General features: G+C 41.6%; 1 long non-coding RNA gene across 1 annotated transcript; it reads left to right on the top strand.

Annotated features, from left to right (window-relative positions):
* Positions 1 to 2,237: 2,237 nt before the first annotated feature.
* LOC144329227 (uncharacterized) lies at positions 2,238 to 7,284 on the top strand. The gene is made up of 2 exons (XR_013394709.1): positions 2,238 to 3,470; positions 5,353 to 7,284. It is a non-coding gene; the product is annotated as an uncharacterized LOC144329227 (long non-coding RNA).
* Positions 7,285 to 8,658: the final 1,374 nt, after the last annotated feature.

The following is an 8,658-nucleotide window of genomic DNA, read 5'->3' on the forward strand; positions in this document are numbered from 1 at the left end:
AGGAGCAGCTCCAAGGAAATTGGTTCCCTCAGGCTTGCCAGAAAGATGCTCACTACAACCTCCAGTTGCTCAATGACCAGAGAATTCAAGGACCAGAGAGAGGTGGGAAGGACACCCAGACCATCCATCAATCAAGAGACTAATGGTTACTGAGTGTTGTGTACGTATGAATGAGTTTTGCAGATTCTGTTTTATGACCTATCACTTGCAAGCAGGCTTGAGAATCGCTTGATTGGAAGATGTGTAAACTTTCAAAACAAAGGGGAAAAAATCCTGACAAAAAGTAATTTATAACCACCCATGAGAAGAAGATAAGGATATCCTTCATCAGCTTACTAGTCATGAAATGGAAAAGATTATGTGTACAGGCAGCAGATTGCCAGATGCAAAGGTTTTGAAACCCAGCCCTCCAAAATAAACTTCTGTACCTGGGCTGAATGAGATCCAGACAGGTAGCAATTTTTGGATATACACAAAGATGGCAAAAACACACACTACATATATTACGCTCATGGACACGCAGAAAATAAAAATATTAAAATATGTTCATTGACTAAACACAACAGAATTGGCACAGTAAAAAGGGAGACAGAATCCCAAAGCCAACTAAAAGCAGCATTTCTGCAGGTCAGCAAGTACAACTGATAGCCAGAGAAAGCTTTTTGATATTAAAATATTTGCACCTGCTAATAGGACCTATGCAGAAAGCCTACAGTCTGAGCAGGCTGAGTTTTTAGGGGTCACAGATAATCAAGTTAGATCGGGGTGCTTCAACATAACCTGCTTATTGAGTATTCACCCTGATTTGTTTGCACAAAGATTAATGGGACGTTAGACAATGCTGGGTATTTATTGTGCATTCATTCTGATTCATGTGCAGGGAAGCTATGTTGCATCAAGCAAGCGTCTTCCCATACTTTCCAGGGGATTTCCTTAATACAAAAAAATATTTTTTCCCCTCTGAGGGTAGGGGAAGCATATTTGCTGCACAAAAGCTCCAAATTGTGCAATCGGAAATTGCCGGTACGTGATCGAATCCCAACCAAAAATAGTGACATTATAGAAGGATCCTTACTGTCGAAATATGCTTTAAACTCTAGTGGCTGCAAAACAAGCGTGCCATATAGCTAAGCTTATGGGAAAATGCTCCTTTTGGGTGAAATGTCATGTTTGTTACGCTGGTCAAAATAGGACCAAATTGCAGTGGACTTCATTTGGCAACAGCTGCCATTTTCCAAAACGGTCCGTCTGGAGATGATTGCTCAAACATAGTATTTTGCCTGCAGCTAACCTATTAAAATGGAGCCAATTCTATTTTCGAACTGCATGCTAATCATGGGTTATGCACTAGTGATGCTTAAGAACTTGGTTTCCAAGCGTGTGTTGATTAATTCTGTTAATTTCTGAACAATATCAAGTTTGCAATTAAACCAGTAGTTTTAATGAGCAGGTAATGTTCTCAAATCAACGTGACATCTGCAGCAAAGAAAATAAGGCTCGTTTGTCTTACAGCAGATCAACCATGCAGTGATAATAGCATTTCATTTTTGTGGACAGAGAGTGAGATTTGCCAGTGTAAAAGGAATGAAAAACTTCAAAGCCCAGCGAGATCAAAAAACAGAGTGATCCGACTGAGGGTGCCAGTTATGAATATATTTCCCAATACATATTGGAGTTCCGCAAACTTGGCGCTTTCCCATTTGAAGTAAACCTCAGCAAAATTTAAATCTGCTCCAAGAATTGAGGACAAACGTAGCATCACATTCAGTATTAATCATGCATAGATCTCATCAACAGCAGAAGAAGCTAGGCCCACCAACATGTAAAGCAAGTCGTGTTAAAATTAGAAAACCAGCAGGCTTTATTGCAAATAAACAAGTCAAGTGCAAATAAGCAAGGATGCGTTCTGTGATGGAAGTAAAAAAGATAAAATGACAAAGGCAGATGGCCAGCGTTAACTATCGAGTTGTGGCATCTGAATATAGACTGCATTTTTAATCAAGGCATATATTGGCTTATATTTGATCAGGTTCCTAAATTAAATGGGCTTAGATTTTCAAATGTTTCATGCCAGGCAAGAAGGCCAGCTGTTTATAGAGAAAACCTTGGCCATTCTCCTAAGACAAGGGGCCCCCCTTTGATTTATAGCAGAAAACAATTCTCAAAGTCATAAAAGCTGGAATTACAAGTTAAAGAGCAAGGTTACGGACCCAACATAATTAAGAGTTAGTAATAAAACCATGTGCCTTAAACTTGAGCCAGATCTTCTTTCTAAGGTTAAAAGGCCAAGACCAAATGGAGAAGCATCTAGCTGGCAGAAAGAGAGGCTTTTTGGGAAGTCTTTTTAAAGCATTTTTGGGAAGTCTTTTAAAACTGTTTCTTTCTTAAACTGAGAGAGTTTGAGGAAGAGCTAATGGAAACGAAGCAGCTGGCTGAAGGGGGGGGGATGTAAACTAAAGAACCTTCTTTAAAAACTGTTTTTTACTGAGTTCCTTCCTTTTTACTTTGAGAAGCTTTATTCTTTTAAAAGGTTACCTATGATAATGTATGAAATATATTATCTTAAATATATTGGTTTAAATGTAATTATGCAAAGGATCTAGAAAGAAAGAAATGTTAAATTCTTATTTCATAGAGTCATATTGCTGTAGGAGACCAGGGGGGCAGATGAGCCTAGCTCCCTGCCAGAAATGAGACGCCAATCGAGCACTCATGACAAATGGCTGTCAGACATTTGTTTAAAGACCTCCAAAAGGAGATATTTCATTGATGATGCATGAGAATATGAACCCAAGGTCTCTGACATCTGTTCAAGATAAAAATTTAAGATTAACCATTTGTTTTAGAAGGCAATAGGGCAAGGAGGGCAAAGAGGTGAGCTGGTAATTAAGATTCCTTGTTGAGACACATGTAAAGATATATTAATACTTGTTTGCCAATTATAAATGGAAGGAAATATAGCTCTTTGTCTCCCATAAAAGGCAATAGGAAATGAGTGTATTTTTGTGATTGGTCATACCAATCAGCCAATAGGAATTCCAACCAGGCTGGTTGGACAGATGCAGCCAGAGGAGAAGCAAAGGGGGCTGGATTAAGGAAATATAAGTGCTGGCCATAATGGCAGGAGGCCAGGCCAGAGCTTGGTAATCATATACCACTGTGCCTCACATTTATTTGTCTGACAAATAAATTATTATTTTAATTTCTCTGTTGCTGCGTTGAATATTTCATTCCAGCTAAGCGTTAACCACAAGCAGGGTGCTACATTTTATGGTGCCCTGTGACTCGGATAAGTGGTCTGCTGGAACGCAGCCCCTTCGCCTACTGAGCAGGGTACAAGACAGAGGATCACTCACTGCCTACTCAGCGCGCAATGGAAAATTTTTTTCCAGGGGAACGCAGCAGTCTCGTCTGTCTGATACCCTGCCCACCGACGGCGACGGACCGGGGGGAAACGGAACCAGCTAAGGGTAAGTGCACTAAAGGGTTTTGGCCCTCCAATTAATTGGGAGGAAGAGAAGTCCTGATCAAACTTCTGCGTCTCAGTAAAGGGGAACTGAGTACGCTAGGTGGCTGGGTACATCAGATGGTGATCTGGTGTAGGGAAAAGGGAAGATTGGGAGGTAGAGTGTGGGTGAAGTATCTTGCGCATTGCATGTGTGAGAAAGTACAATGTGTAGCTGACCTAAGTGTGGAGTGAGTGCTACTTCGTTTCCCAGTAAGGTGTGTGTGTGAGTGACTGAGTGGATACTTCACAGGGCCATACAATGGGAGTTGGGGGTTCAAAGGGGGGAAATACACCTCTTGAATGTATGTGAAATAATTTTAAGAAAGCCTTCTCAGGGGCATATGGAGTCAAAAGGACGCCAGAGCGCTTGAGAACGTTATGTGAACTAGAATGGCCAAAACAAAATACTGAATGGCCATTTCAAGGAACCTTTGATATAAATTTAGTAAGCAAACTTTGGTCTAACATCACCAAAGAAACTGGAGGGTGCCCAGAACAATTTTCATATATAGATTCCTGGCTGAGCACATTAAATAAAAATCCTCCATGGATAAGGGAATGCAAAGTCCAACGATGCAAATTATTGGCTGTAAAAGCCAAAGCTAGGAAAGGAATCTTGCCAAACAAATTCAAACCCTCCACCAGTTGTAACCCCAAGGCAAGAAAGTGGAATGAATAATGGGGGTGGAGTCATAGAACTTGATTCCTTGATAGATTATGATAAATATCTTCAGGAGGCATTGGAGTCCTATAATGAAGCCCAAGCAGAAGTGGTTATTCCACCTGTGAGTCCCAGTAGAACTCCATCTACAGTCTCTTTTAGTGGAGCAACTGATTGCCTACCCCAAACCCCTGTACATCCAAGTCCTAGAGAATTATTACAGAAGTTACAGGGAGACCTTAATCGGTCAGCAAGCAATACAGCCAGGCGTATTAAGCTGCTAAAAGAACGCCTTGGGACAAATACCATCCCCTATGATTTGAGGCCCCTAGAGCAAAGTGAAGAAAAAGGTCACGTAGTAGCCCCTCTCAGAAGAGTATTTGATGCACTTAAGGAGCCTGTGCTGGTTAATGGGCAACCTGGACCAAGGCCACCTCGAACTTCGACCCTGCAATGTATTCCATTCACAACTACAGTCTGATGAATTGGAAAACGCCCCATCTTTCGCAGAAAAACCTCAGGCTATGATGGACTTGGTGACTTCAATAGTAATACTCTCTTCACCACTGAGGAAAGGAGAGACATAATTGAAAAGGCACAGATATATTTGCGTGAGCAGGCCAGAGTGGGAAATATTTATAATATTGACCGTCATCTCCAAGACAACTTTCCCTTGGAAGATCCTAATTGGGATCCAAACAATGCAATTCACCTGGCCAGACTTACCACCTACCGCCAGACGCTTGTGCAAGGTATTTGCAGGGCATGCCAGAAGCCCACTAATGTGTCTAAAGTTTCAGGAGGGTAGATGTGTTACCCATAACACTGTTTCGTGTTCGGTGCGCACCCACAAAAAGACTTAAGTTGTCACCTTTTGAGCTCCTGTATGGGAGGCCGCCCTCCTTTGTTCAGGATATTCCAACTGACCTCAAACAAATAGGAGACCATGTGACACAGGGATAAGTGCAATCTCTCTCCCGTGTTTTTGTCTCTCTCCCGTGTTTGTTTGTTTGTTGTTGTTTTTTTCTTAACAGGTGGGCCCTCAAGCACACGCCGTGCAGCATTGCCAAGCCGATTCATCAGCTCCAGGCTGGCATAGCATATGGGTGAAAGAGTGGAAAACGTGATCCACTTGCACCTAAGTGGCGTAGACCTTACACCGTCTTGCTTTCTACTCCAACAGCGGTGAAGGTAGCTGAGGTGACCCCCTGGATTCATCACTCTCGTTTGAAGAAGTCTGAAGGCAGTTGGACGTGCAAAGGTGACCCCTCTAATCCTTTAAAATTGACTCTTTCTAAAAACCCCTGTATCTAGCCCTACCGGTAACGGGTTAGGTCACGGGCAACATTAGACGACCGGCCTGCTGCAGCCACAACTTGGAAGCTGGCTGACCTGCGCACGCCTGAAGCTTGAGGAGCGTCTGAACCAGCGACTGTGAGCGGGAAGATTCTCTTATACAATTGATTGACTGCCCCCTTGTGGAACAATTATCAGAGATATTACACATTGGGGATCCTTGGGATATATGTTTTGGTCTTGGTGGTTCCCCATTTCTGTCACTGGGGGAATTATATTGGGACTTATAGTTTTATGCTATCACAATAAGGTAATCTTTTGTGGAAGGAATGCATATGCTAGACATCAACATGATTTTATTATTAATCCTGATCTCTTGGTAAGGGGAAGGGTCCTTGAATCTGACCAAATTTGCTAAATATGGATTCAGCTATGACCACAATATGTGGGTAGGTTTAGCTGAAATGGTAGCCAATGTTGCAAATAGGACCAATTGCCTTGTTTGCTCTCTTGGGCCAGATGATTCAGAGGGAGGTATGCCCTTATTACCGATACCATTAGATGCCATTGGTATGGTAAGCGAAATGCCACACCAAACAGAAATACAGAATTCCCCCGGATGGAACTCAACTAAACCATTACAGTTACACCTGTACAAGGGGAATTCTGTGTACATAAATCATCAGATGCAGCTGATTCTACCATGATAGGCTCTTCTCATTGTCACTATACTTGGGATTATATTAAGAATAGTCATACCTGGGCACACGGTACTACCTATCGAACTCGGAATACCTTGCCCTGTGCACCTCCTTTTATTCATGCATGGAAAGTGGTATGGAACATAACTGTGACAGAGAAAGGCAATCTAACATACTGCACTGTGAACTCTCTGCCTCTTTTGATATTTCGCCTTCTGTACTCCACGTACCAAAAACCTCAGACCCGATGGTTGTGGTGGATATGTGGAGAATGGGCATACAAGAAACTCCCTTCCAAATGGAGTGGGACTTGTTTCCTGGGACGGGTATTACCACTAATGTGGATTTTGCCCACTAGTTCAGCTAAGCGAACACAAAGAAACGCTGATATTTCTCATATAGCAGGAGGAAGTACCCAAAGTTGGAGCGGTACTGATGATTGGCCACCAGAGCGCATTATAGCCTATTATGATCCTGCCTCCTGGAATCCTGGTGAGCTCATACAAGGGGCATGGGATCCTATTTATAATCTAAACAGAATAATTCGATTGCAAGCAGTAGTGGAACTTGTAACCAATGCAACGGCCCAGAGTTTGAGACTTATTGCACGACAGTTGGATGACTTGCCAAGCAGGGAGGCCTATGTGGAGTCTTGAACTTGACAGGGAATGCCTGTTGCTTTAACATTTCAGATAATGGTTTTATGTATGGTGCCATGTATCATCTCATGTTTTAGGAGTACAATTAGCAAGATGATTTCAAATGAAACTTTACCTCATATCATGGCACTATATAGAGCCTTACCTCAGGAATATGATGTAGATCAAGCTATCAAGGACGCTTTGTAGCCAGGTCCTTGAGCTTGAAAGGGGGGAATGTGGCATCTGAATATAGACTGCATTTTTAATCAAGGCATATATTGGCTTATATTTGATCAGGTTCCTAAATTAAATGGGCTTAGATTTTCAAATGTTTCATGCCAGGCAAGAAGGCCAGCTGTTTATAGAGAAAACCTTGGCCATTCTCCTAAGACAAGGGGCCCCCCTTTGATTTATAGCAGAAAACAATTCTCAAAGTCATAAAAGCTGGAATTACAAGTTAAAGAGCAAGGTTACGGACCCAACATAATTAAGAGTTAGTAATAAAACCATGTGCCTTAAACTTGAGCCAGATCTTCTTTCTAAGGTTAAAAGGCCAAGACCAAATGGAGAAGCATCTAGCTGGCAGAAAGAGAGGCTTTTTGGGAAGTCTTTTTAAAGCATTTTTGGGAAGTCTTTTAAAACTGTTTCTTTCTTAAACTGAGAGAGTTTGAGGAAGAGCTAATGGAAACGAAGCAGCTGGCTGAAGGGGGGGGGATGTAAACTAAAGAACCTTCTTTAAAAACTGTTTTTTACTGAGTTCCTTCCTTTTTACTTTGAGAAGCTTTATTCTTTTAAAAGGTTACCTATGATAATGTATGAAATATATTATCTTAAATATATTGGTTTAAATGTAATTATGCAAAGGATCTAGAAAGAAAGAAATGTTAAATTCTTATTTCATAGAGTCATATTGCTGTAGGAGACCAGGGGGGCAGATGAGCCTAGCTCCCTGCCAGAAATGAGACGCCAATCGAGCACTCATGACAAATGGCTGTCAGACATTTGTTTAAAGACCTCCAAAAGGAGATATTTCATTGATGATGCATGAGAATATGAACCCAAGGTCTCTGACATCTGTTCAAGATAAAAATTTAAGATTAACCATTTGTTTTAGAAGGCAATAGGGCAAGGAGGGCAAAGAGGTGAGCTGGTAATTAAGATTCCTTGTTGAGACACATGTAAAGATATATTAATACTTGTTTGCCAATTATAAATGGAAGGAAATATAGCTCTTTGTCTCCCATAAAAGGCAATAGGAAATGAGTGTATTTTTGTGATTGGTCATACCAATCAGCCAATAGGAATTCCAACCAGGCTGGTTGGACAGATGCAGCCAGAGGAGAAGCAAAGGGGGCTGGATTAAGGAAATATAAGTGCTGGCCATAATGGCAGGAGGCCAGGCCAGAGCTTGGTAATCATATACCACTGTGCCTCACATTTATTTGTCTGACAAATAAATTATTATTTTAATTTCTCTGTTGCTGCGTTGAATATTTCATTCCAGCTAAGCGTTAACCACAAGCAGGGTGCTACAGAGTGAGAAAACTTGTGACCGAGCTCAAGGACGCCAAAGTTCATGCAAATAGCTACCAGGGAGCAACTTAATAAAACCACAAGAACTAGGGAGGTAATGCGGTTCCTGGTGCTGACAGCAAGAATTACAATTTCACAACACTGGGCGTCTCAGCTGGGCCCTACGATCAATGAAGGGGTTGTGTGGGTTTGGAAATTAGTTCTATTTGAGAGGTTAATATGCACCACAATCAGAGGGGCTGCAAAAACAGCAACAAAAAGATGACTTTATAAAGACATGGTTTCCATTCTCTGAATTTAATAATAAAGGGGATCCAG

This window comes from Podarcis muralis, chromosome 11, assembly GCF_964188315.1.
Source record: "Podarcis muralis chromosome 11, rPodMur119.hap1.1, whole genome shotgun sequence".
Lineage (NCBI taxonomy): Eukaryota > Metazoa > Chordata > Lepidosauria > Squamata > Lacertidae > Podarcis > Podarcis muralis.